Genomic DNA, 12,667 nt, shown 5'->3' on the forward strand with positions numbered 1-12,667 from the left:
GCCGTGAACCAGAAAGAAGTCTTCACATCTACGAGCGTAACCTTGCCCTGTATCTTAAAGACAGCTAGTCAGAAAGAACTTAACCCAAGATAAATAGTGAGAAAAGAGGAGCCAACACACAAATTGCATAAAGCTATTACACGAAAACAGAGGAAGGATATAAGTAAAACAAACGGCAAGTGAAGAATGAACTTTTCCAAACAGAGCTACTTCTGTCAGGCAAATGAAATTGGGATCAAGTCCATTGCCACATAATCCAGTAACTTAATTTTTACATTTTAAATATATCTTTAATTGAAATATAGTTACATCATTTCTCCCCACCCATTTTGGCCTCCTCTCCCAAATTCACAGCCTCCTCTTCTTTAATCATTGTTGTTATATATACACACAAATGAATTTACATGTGAATATAATCTGCTGGCTCCATTCAGTGTTACCTACATGTATATGTTTCTAAGGCTGAGAAAACTTTTAAATATCTCAAGACAGAGATATAGGAATCAGAAAAGGAATAGATATTGCTAAGACAACTATATGGTATACAGAAAATAGAGTTAAAATCGATCAAAATAAAAGCTTTTGAGGTAAATCTTCAGTATGGAGCCCAGGCCAACTTCAAACTCGACATCCTCCTGCCTTTTAAGTTCTGAGATTGTAAGCATATGACACTACACCAGAGAAGGTCATCAAAGTTGAACGAATGCATGGATATTGTCTTCCTTGGGTTATATGCATCCCATTCTGTATGTAATTTAGATGGGATTTTAAAATAAACATTAATGGCCAAATCAAATACATAGTATGCCAAGGGAAATTGATATAGAATAATTGTGACCAAGATAAAACCTAGAAGTTGCTTGATTTCAGACTAAAGAAAAAAGTAATTTAGACATGAGAGCAAAATTATCAGGTCTCTAAGGTAGACAACAGAAATGTAAATAAGAGTTCCATTGACCTTTGATATCTATACAGCATCATTTTACATAAGAAGATAGAGAAATCATAACTACAAAGAAATATTTTTTGATCCAAAGACTCTAAAACATATAAACTAGAAGTCATATTTTTCAGTAAAGACCAGATGGTAAATAATTTTGGTTCTGTGGGTCATACCATCTCTGTTAAAAAAAAAAAAAGCTCAATGCCAATGCTTTCCCTGAAGACGGCCATAAATAATATGTAAATGAACAGGCGCAGTTATATTCCAATAAACTTTATTTACATAAATAGACAGCCTGCTGAAATTGGACTTCAGGCTGTCATATGCTGAACCTTAGCTAAACACTACTCAAGTGTGAAAGTGAGAGAAATATTTTAGGTGTTGTGGGGTCTTAAGGGACTCAGTCCATATATTCTAAACTGCTAGAAGACAAACTTAGGTGAACAAAGATAAATGAATAAACTGACAAAAGTACTGGCAAGAAGTGAGAAGCCAAAATATGCTGCAATACCTGGAGAACAGAAAAAGAGACATACCTTCCGGCTTTTTGGCAGCAAGTGCCTTGGAGGACCCGTGACGTGAAAGGATAATTCAAGAAGTGAAGACATCTGTTGGAAGCCATAAAAATTATGATCAATTCTAAATAAAGAAGCTGATGTCACTTTCACAGAGCCCTTTCAAAAAACATCCAGCAACTCGCAGGGAAATTTGGATTGTTAGCCCACAGTGACAGCTGACGTGAGACAGCCTCAGTTTTCTCAGATGGGAAATGAGGGCCTTGGATCTCACCTGCGTTTCCTCAGCCCTGCCTACTCATCAGAATCACAGCCTCTTTTGGAAATGCCTGTGCTTAAGGTCATGAAGCACACGCTAGATCCTTGAACTAAAATTCCTGGAGGCAGGGGAAAGAATGTCCTTTTAAAGTTCTCCAAATACTCAGGCATGTAGTCATAGCAAAGAGAAGCACTGACTTTGATTTGAGGGGCGGGATCAGGGAGGTCAGACTCACCAATTCAGATAATATACAAATATAAATGTACACTGAAAGAATTACCCATGGTTTTGAAATATGAATATGATACATTAAAAAGACTTAACCACTTAGGCTGTTCTACAACACAACATTGCTGTGCATCTTGTTCCTAGTAACCAGGATGTCTAGAGAAAGAATAAAACCTGAGTGCTATCTTAATGTAAAGGCAATTAAACTGGTAATTATTCATGAATAAGGACAAAACCAGGCTTATCTTTTGACAATGTAATTAATTCCTTATTTCAGAAAGAAAAATGTCCTTGGCAAGCAAGTGTAAAGTATCAAAATGCTTTAAAAGCCTTGTGAGGGTGTTTGTTTGCTTTTAAAGAGATTTCCAATACCCCTATGTCAGGTCTATTCTTCAAGTGGCTCATTTGCTACAATTAGCAAAGTGTATTTGAAAACATGGAGAAAAAATTAATCCTAACAGAGAAACAAATTGCTTTTTTTTCTAAGTCCCCAAATCATGGATGATTAGAGAGGCAACAGTTTCGAGACACTCAGGAGAACCGTGGTGTGCACCTGTGACTCCAGAGCGAGCACAATCAGCTCTCTGTCTCTAATGTAAGTGAGAAACTATGAACTAATTCTAACCTGGATGCTGAAAATAGTAAATTGTGGAATCTCTGTGTAATAGATAGAAGATAGATGCTTGGAGCAAATTGATTAACGCTGCATGAACCTTCACTATAGAAAAGCAAATGTACATACGAGTGTGCAAAGTGGAGCTGAAGCCTTCCTTAGAGAAAAACGTCAGTATTTGAACATGCTGATGCCGTGTCATAATAAAGGATAATACTAGACAACCAAACTGGAGTTGCTGGCAAAGGAATCAAATGAGTTTTGGGGGTAGGGATGAGAAAGGATAGCCGACGATGGTGGAAGAAAAGCTAATGCAGGGGCCAACAGTAGGAAAGAACAGATCTGGCCAGTAGGAAAAGCGGTTTAAGCGGTCCCTGACAGCAGCCAGGGGCGCGTTGCTATAAAACAGCTTTGCAAAGGAGCTACCGTTTCTTCCAATTGTTTATTGATTGTTCTTACCACAAAGCCGCTTTAACCTTTAACATTACATTTCTGGCATATGAGAAGAATTGCAGTTTGTATAAAAATGTTTAAGTGGAGACTACTCTTTCAAAGACTTTCTTAATTCATGTCTTCAATTAATTCAAACTGTTCAATTATGCTTTTAAAAATAACTTTCCAAATCAGGAGTCCTTGTATTCAAAAAAGACTAACCAACACTCTAATTGTCTTAAACTAGTGTTACTTGGTTTTAGAAGACGCTTGTATATTAAATAGAAAAATTACACCTTGTAGAGGAATAATCACACATGGACAATGTCAGCTTGCAAATTCAGCACACTCAGTGATTTATACATTCATACACTCAATCACTATTTATTCAGCATCTTATAGAATCCTTGGCCTCCTCGTTCTGAGAATGATTCATTCATATGTCTACCACAGATGTCAGGGTCTTACTCACTAGATTACTAATAGTAAACTATAAGTCCATAGACAAATGAGCAAGAATCTCAGCTCTCAGTTTACCAAGTTTCCCTGCAAAGCATCAAAAATCCCACTTTCACTTCCTCACCTGGGGTGTAAAGAACCTATTCCTTTAAAAATAAATTCCAAATTTTATAAGCCAATTTCAATAGATTTCTAATTGGTGCCAATCAACATTTTCTTATGATGATGGTGGATAACAAGCTCAGCTCTTTACAAATGAGCAGAAGCTTCTGTTGACTAAAATAAATAACAAAGATAGGCTTGATATTTTAATATAAAAAACAGTGACATTTTTCTGCCATTTGATAAAAATCATATCAAGAATATAACCGCAAAAGGAATTTCTTCTGCAAAGAGGTAGATTACTAAAACACAGGTGTTTGGGGGAGTCCAGTAATTGGGAAGTTGGAGTCTTAGTGAAAACCCTTCACTTATCAGAGGAAGCATAAGAAATCCAACTAACTGAGGATAAAATAAGGGAGAAATGTATCCAATAGTTATGAAACATGTTAAGTATTAGTTAATCAAAAATAAGTTATATGTAGCTGATGCCTTCCTAAGATATATAGGCAGCCATAATATATATTCATAGTGTATTCATTATTACATATTGATAGTCCTAAACTTTCTTTCATGGCATGTAGTTAGACATATAAACTTTTTCCCAAAAACATATCAACTTTTAATTATGCATATCAATCTGCTTTTGGTGACATTGCTATTGCTTGATCTGCACTTTTTAGGTTCAGCCAAGCAGACACTTTTGCCCTTACTACAGTGCTCATGCATTTATTTGAGTATTAAATCACTTTGTAGCTATTTTCTAAGAATATAAATGAAGAATAAAAAGTAAACATATCAGTGCTACTAAAAGTAATATATTTCTTCCAAGTTTAATAAAATTAAAATCAAAATTAAAATTATTGGTTATGTCAAAAGTGGGATTGAACAAAAAGGGAAAAAAGTGGATTTAAGGCTATAGTTGTGTCTCCATGGTATAAAAAGTCATGATCCTAGAGCATACTAGAAAAGTGTTCTACCTTTAAGGCATCACCCTAGCTGAAATTTTCCAATTTAAGAAAAATAAAGAAATAAGTTAAAAGAGGTTGAATGACTTTCCCAAGAAGTTTCTGCTGTCGTTATTTTCCTTAATTTATTGGGAACTTCAAGATTTAAGGACATGCTGGACAGTGGTGGGCACACACCTTTAATCCCAGCACTTGGGAGGCAGAGGTGGATCTCTATGAGTTCAAGGTTAGCCTGGTCTACAGAGCTAGTTCCAGGGCAGAGAAACCCTCTGTGTGTTATCAAAAAAAAGGGGAGGGGAGCAAAAGATATTAAATATTTTGCTTAGTGTTAGGATCTTCTAGGGCTCACACTAAGTCTTTTAGACTATGCTTCTTAAGCCCATAGTCAGAGTACTTTCTGAGTTCTTTCTTTTCTGTATTATAGCACTCTACTTTTTTTAAAAAAAGGTTTTGATATCTTAAAATCTTCAACACATATCAGATCCTGCTCTATATTTCCTTTTTTAATTACAGGTTCTAGGATGACATGGCAACCATTCAATCCTTTCTTGTTGGTCAGAAGTGGTCCAGAATAACATCCTCTCTCTTATCTCATCTATTATTTTAGAGATAACCTAGTCATAAGAAAATCAGTTTTAAACTACTTTCTGGTATGTTGGCAAAGGAGTTCTAGTAGCTGCCAAGTTGCAGTTTCATGGGAATGTAGTGCTTAGGTTTGTAACTATATTATTGGGGAGGTGGTTCACTGTTTTAGTGAATAATAGTTCCCTCAGTCTCTGTAGGGAATCGAATGCATAGATTCCGGGCAATAGACTCAGGTATTATAATGGTGGGCTCTGTTTACCAAACAGTGAGGAATCATTAACATTGGAAAAACTGAGGTCCTTTTGTCTATATGTTGCTTTCATTGGTTAATGAATAAAGAAACTGGCTTGGCCTGATAGGGCAAAAGTTAGGTAGGTAGAGAAGACAGAATTGAATTCTGGGAGGAAGAAAGCAGAGGAGAAAGACACCATAGAGCTGCCAGAATCAGACATGCCGAATCTTATCTGGTAAGCCACTGCCATGTGGTGATACATAGATTAATAGAAATGGGCTAAATCAAGATGAAAGAGTTAGCCAATAAGATGTTAGAGCTAATAGGCCAAGCAGTGATTTAATGAACACAGTTTCTGTGTGGTTATTTTGGGACTAAGCTAACCAGGCAAAAGGAATGAACAAGTGGGTCCTCATCCTGCTACACAACTTTTGCAGAAAAAAGTTGATTATAATTTTAATTTCTTATATATTTTTCCTGGTATATTTTTTACAACCATCAATTTGGCTGGCTAACCCTAGTTAGCTCATCTAATGGTTAAATATCTTTCATGTTAGTTTTTTTTTAATGGATTGAACCAGAACTCTCACAAAGAATGTGCATCGAAAATACCTAGCACTGATTTGGCAAACAGTAAGCATTTTAAGCACACACATCATATATGCTATTTCTTGGGCCCCAGCAGTTAAAAAAAGGAAAGTAGGCATTTGTGAAAGAAACCAGTCTCTGCTTTAACATCAATAAAAGATAAAATAAGAGAAGTGACTAAGAGCGAATACCAAAGGCAATCACCATGTTTAAGAGTAGAGTCTTACATGCTAGTGATCAGAAAGAAATGATGTTATATTGCTTCCTTCTTCTATTCATGTTTGTAATGTGTATGTAAGTGTGTGTTTACATATCTGTAGATGTGCACACTTGGAGGCCAGGATTTGGTTGAGAATCTTCCACCCTCATTCATCCACATTTTCCTTTGAGTGAAGATCTCCTAAAAAGTCCAGAACTCACCAACACAGCTATTGTTCTTAACTGGCTTGCTCTGGGGGTCCCCCTTCTCTACCTTCCTCGGCTGGACTTCCAGGCAGATGGCTCACACACCTGGCACATACCTGGATTTAGCAGATCTGAACTCTAGTTCTTTTTTGTTTGAGTGGTTAAGTACTTTAACCACTGAACCATCTTCCTATTCCCTGAGGTTACATTTGTAAAGACAAAGATTTGAGCTACACTTTGATTACTCACAGGGTCTTTGAAAGCGACTATGGAAAATTACCAGATAAAAAGAAGCTAGGCCTGGTGGTATATACCTGTAAATTCAAGACTCTAGAGGCAGAAACAAGAAGACTGTGAAATTTCAAAGTCAGCCTGTAAATTCTAATCCAGTCAGGGGTAATTAGTGAAGTCATTCTATTTGAAGTCTACATCTGAAGAATGGTCTTCAGTAGAAAGAAGAAGAGGAATCCAGGCAAAAAGGAATTTGCATCAAGCAAAAGGATAGAAGAAAGTAAAGAAAAGTGCAGTTAGTCCTTTATAAGAACTCAAATATCAAGATCTGGAGACCAGGAGTTCTCTCTCAGCTATCATAAGTAATGGACATTGATATAAAGATAAAGTTGTGAAATTACCCTGATAAGCATATATGAAGGTAGAAATATGATTCTTTAAATAAGTTAACAATTTAAATATTTATAGATTTTATTGTGCTTTATAAGGCATATATGGTTTATTTTGATGCATCCTCATGTGGAATATTTAATTATTCAAATCAAATAAGATGGTCTTAAAGTTGGCCAACCACTATAGAGATTATCTATTAAATTTTTGCTTCAAAGGGTGATGCTGATACACAGCTTTAATCCCAGTACTCAGGAGGCAGAGGCAGGCGGATCTCTGAGTTCAAGGCCAGACTGGTCTAAAGAGAGAGTTCCTGGACAGCCAGGATAACACAGAGAGTACTATCTCAAAAAAAAACAAAATAAAATAAATTGTTTCCATTTCTAAATTACATACATATGTAAAAGCAATCTAAATGAAATCACCAAAAAACAGGGTGGGCAGAGCCACTACTGGTTATCTCTCTTCACCAAATTAAACTTTAGTACCAGGAATGGGTTACATTTAATCAAGTTGTTAGTCAAAGGGGTCTCATGGGAACTCCAAACAAGTAACTGCTGCAAAGGCGATAGGTGGCTCTCCACACAATGACAGCAAGGCCCTGATCCGAAAAACAGCACCTACACAACTCCTCTCAAGGGTAGGATGCATGCCCTGCAGTAAATCGCCAACAGAAAAGGAATTCAATGGCATCTTTAGAGGTTCCTTGACTCATAATGTATTGTTAGGGCTTCTTAGACTTTCTTATTTGCTTTTACTTTTCTTTATATATTATTTACTTATATTTACTCTACAGGTTATGAGCATATGTTATTGTTTCCAGTTTTGTATTTTTGTGAGATTCCTGAATGTATGAATGAGTGTGTCTCTGAGTCTGTACCTGTTTCTTGAACCTTTTCTTGGGCTATTTTTTTCCTGTTTTGTACTTTTCTAATTTGTTTGTTTTTGTTTTATTTTACTATATTTTATTTTATTATTATCCCTTAGATGCCTGTTTATTTTATTTTTTAATGTTTTTTTTTTTCATACTAACTCCAGTTCTCCCCCTTTCCCCTCCCACTTTCCCTATCTTTCCCCTTGCCCTACCCTGTATTTGCTCCTAGGAGAGGGTAAGGCCTCCCATGGAGGGGGGGGGGGTCAATGAATTCTGTCACATCACCACGCTGAGGCAGGACCAAGTCCCCCCCCCCTTTCTTCTCTAGGCTGAGCAAGGTTTCTCTTCATAATAAATGGTCTTCAAAAAGGCAGATCATTGATTAGGGTTTGCTCCTGGTCTCACTGCCAGTGGCTTCAACAACTGCCCAGGCCACCCGCTGTCACCTGCTTTCAGGGGGCTCGATCAGTCTTATGTAGGTTTCTACAAAATAGTAAAGACTGGGGCTGGAGAGATGGCTCAGTGGTTAAGAGCATTGCCTGCTCTTCCAAAGGTTCTTTTTTTTTTAATTTTTTAAATTTATTTATTTATTAAGGATTTCTGCCTCCTCCCCGCCACCGCCTCCCATTTCCCTCCCCCTCCCCCAATTAAGTCTCCCCCCCAGCCCGAAAAGCAATCAGGGTTCCCTGTCCTGTGAAAAGCCCAAGGACCGCCCACCTCTATCCAGGTCTCCTAAGGTAAGCATCCAAACTGCCTAGGCTCCCACAAAGCCAGTACGTGCAGTAGGATCAAAAACCCACTGCGATTGTTCTTGAGTTGAGTTCCCATTCTTCCTCATTGTCCGCTATGTTCAGCTAGTCCAAATTTATCCCGTGCTTTTTGAGACAGAGACCCACATTGGAGCACCGGACAGAAATCTCAAGGTCCAAATCAAGAGCAGAAGGAGACGAAGCACGAGCAAGGAACTCAGGACTGCGAGGGGTGCACCCACACTCTGAGACAATGGGGATGTTCTATCGGGAACTCTTCCAAAGGTTCTAAGTTCAATTCCTGGCAACCACATGGTGGCTCACAACCATCTGTAATGAGGTCTGGTGCCCTCTTCTGGCCTACAGACATACACACAGACAGAATATTGTATACATAATAAATAAATAAATATTTTTTAAAAAATGGTAAAGACTTAGATGATACAAGTCAGAAGAGGTCTCTAACAAAACTGAAGAGGCTCGAGCCTGAATACCCAGTACAGTGATGTTTATGGGTTCCAGCTGGAAGGCAGCCATATTCAGATGGGGGTCTCAAAGGGACTCACTTTCAAAAGGCTAATGTAATTATGACAGGTATAAAATGGGAGGGAAGAAAATCCCTGTGATTTGACAAAAGAAAATAAGCATATAGATACAAAAATAGGTTGAGTACTATGTAACCAAGAATTTCAAGTTCAATCATAGGCTGGCATGGTTCATTCTAAGATTTACAGAGTGAAGCAGAAAAAAACTATTGAGGAATATCAATAGCTTTGAGCTCCTGAAAATGGAAGTTGAAGTTTGTTAATTTTTTTTATTTTTAGCTCCTAGACAATTGTGTTAGAATTTAAGAGAAAAACAAGGTAGGCAAGCTCTAAACCTCAAATGCTTCCTAAAGTGAAGACATAAAGAGGGGAGGAAAGCCCCGCATTTGAATGAAGCCAGCATGGAGGTCATCGGCATGGCCAGAAGAAGGGCTTCAGACAGAGAATGAAAAAGTTCAAAGCATCAGAGAACACCTATTTAGACTCCAATCACTGAAAAGGGAAGAAAAAAAAGGAAATGTTACATTTGTCTATGTAGATCAGAAAAGTAGGCAGACTTCATCACCCACATGACAGTGACTGCTGAATTTAATAAATTTAATTAACTGTAGCTAATCTAATAACCATCATTTACTGAACACATAGTCTCTGCACACACTACCTCATCTAACTATCACAATTGCCCTGTTAGGAAGAAAAAAATCATTACCCCACCGCTTTACAAACTGAGACTTGGAGATGTTTGTAAGCTGAGCAAGTTCAAAATGCCAGGTAAGTATTAGAATTTAGATTTAAATCAATAGCTCCATAAATCAAAAAATCCTTTCCACAGTAAACTACATTCCCTTAATTGTAGAGAACATAGAAATCAAAGAACATATTTCTAAGAGGCAGACATGGTCAAAACTACATTTCATAAGATAAAATCGAGTGCCTGTGTGTTTCTTAGAGAGGTAGATATGGGTTGAAGGTGTAGCTTGTTAGGGGATGTGCTTTCTGAACATGAAACCCTGGATTCAGCCAACAGGGTCACATCAACCCAGGTACATGTCCATACGCCCAGCTCTTGGGAGGCAGAGGCAGGAGGATCTGGCATCCTTAGCCACATGATGAGTTGGAGGCCAGCTTGGTCTACATGAGAATCTGGCAGAAAGAAAGAAGGAAGCCTTCTTCTCAAAGTGCCTGTTCTGGTCATTTGCCAGTTTGTTGGTTGGCAGGCTTATTTCCTTGGTATTTAATTTCTGTCATTGTAAATTCTAGAAAGACACTTTCTTCCTTTCTGCCAGATTCTCATATAGACCAAGCTGGCCTTGAACTCATCATCTGGTTGAGAATGACCTTGAATGCCAGATCCCCCCCCCCGGCCCCGCCTCTATTTCCCAAGAGCTGGTACCTACAGAGATAATGCTGTATTTTCTATACTCCATATTTACAGCATGGTTCAGTATGTACATTGAAGTTCTTTACAAATTATGTCTTAGGATTCAGTTGGAAACACACACACCCTTTTTTTCTTTTTTCATTTGTTCTTTATCATGATGGTTTCATGTTGAATCTCTTGCTGTCCTGGACCTTGTTTTTGTAAACCAGGCAGTTTTTTTTTTTTAACTCAGAAATGCATCTTCTCTTTCAACTCAGTCCTGGGATTAATGAAACATAGAAATACCAAGCTACAAAATGTTAATGGGACTGCCTGTATGCTCTTGATAGATTGGATAAATTATTATCCTGATTAAAAGATGGATCTAACACTGATGAATATCTTGCATATCACCATAGAACCTTCATCCAGTGATGGATGGAGATAGAGACAGAGACCCACATTGGAGCACTGGACTGAGCTCCCAAGGACCAGATGAAGAGCAGAAGGAGGGAGAACATGAGCAAGGAAGACAGGACCGCGAGGGGTATGCCCACCAACTGAGACAGCAGTACTGATCTATTGGGAGCTCACCAAGGCCAGCTGGACTGGGACTGAACGAGCATGTGATCAAACTGGACTCTCTGAATGTGGCTGACAATGAGGGTGGACTGAGAAGCAAATGATAATAACACCAGGTTTTGATTCTACTGCATGTACTACCTTTTTGGGAGCCTAGTCTGTTTGGATGCTCACCTTCCTAGACCTGGATGGAGAGGGGAGGACCTTGGACTTCCAACAGGGCAGGGCACCCTGACTTCTCTTAGGACTGAAGAGGGAGGGGGAAGGGGAGGAGGGGAGTAGGAGGGAAATGGGGGGATGGGAGGAATCGGAAATTTTTAGTAAATAAAAAATTAAAAAAGCAAAAAAAAATTTAAAAGATGGATCTATAAACAGAAATCAATCCCTTTGATGATACTAAAGTTACTGGATATCAGAAAAAGAGGAAGAAGGAATACGGGATAGAAAGATAAAGGGAGCAGAGCGCCTCCCTGCTCAGCCTGCTTGGGCGCTGGGTCCTAACCCAAAGCGGAGGGTAAAGGGGAGCTCGGTAGCTCCTTTGTCCCCATAGCCTGCCTGCAGCAAGCAGGGTGGGCCCTTTGTTTGCGAGCTAACCAAGCAGCACGGAGTTTCGATCTGGGCACCTAGTGAAACAGCATTGTGAACCTTCATCTGGTGATGGATGGAGATAGAGACAGAGACCCACACTGGAGCACTGGACTGAGCTCCCAAGGTCCCAATGAGGAGCAGAAGGAGGGAGAACATGAGCAAAGAAGTCGGGACCACGAGGGGTGCACCCACCCACTGAGATAGTGGAGCTGATCTACTGGGAGCTCACCAAGGCCAGCTGGTCTGTTACCGAAAAAGCATGGGATAAAACTGGACTCTCTGAACATGGCGAACAATGAGGGCTGATGAGACGCCAAGGACAATGGCACGGGGTTTTGATCCTACTTAATGTGCTGGCTTGGTGGGAGCCTAGCCAGTTTGGATGTTCACCTTCCTAGATATGGACGGAGGGGGGAGGACCTAGGACTTACCACAGGGCAGGGAACCCTGACTGCTCTTTGGACTGGAGAGGGAGGAGGAGAGGAGTGGGGGGAAGGGGAGAGGGGTGGGAGGAGGGGGAGAAGAGTGGGAGGAGGGGGAGGGAAATGGGAGGCTGGGAGGAGGTGGAAATTTGTGGGTTTTTTTACTCTCCTTTTATCAATATAAAAAAAGAAAGAAAGCAAAAGGGAAGGAGAGAGGAAAAAAGAGAGGAGAGCAGGGAGGAAGAAAGGGAATAAACTGGTTAGTTTCTGTGGGTGTTGAGTCTATGCATCAGATCTGTTCAAGGTATTCCTGGGCTACATTTGAGGTACCGATTTAACTATACTTTACCTAGAGACTTTCTGAGAACAAATCTCCTTCCCTGCTTATCCAAATTATTGGCAATATTCATTTATTTATGGACATTGATACAATATAGAGCTATCATCTCAAAGGGAAAAAGACATCATTTTTTCTGAGCCATATATGAATGATATGACCCCAAACAGATCTGTGTTGTTCAAAACCCCATTTTCTGATAGGGAAATAGTTACAAGAACTTATTATCATCACAGAACAAAAGTCAAAATTGGGGTGAATGT

The sequence above is a fragment of the Microtus pennsylvanicus genome, chromosome 2 (genome assembly GCF_037038515.1).
Source record: "Microtus pennsylvanicus isolate mMicPen1 chromosome 2, mMicPen1.hap1, whole genome shotgun sequence".
Lineage (NCBI taxonomy): Eukaryota > Metazoa > Chordata > Mammalia > Rodentia > Cricetidae > Microtus > Microtus pennsylvanicus.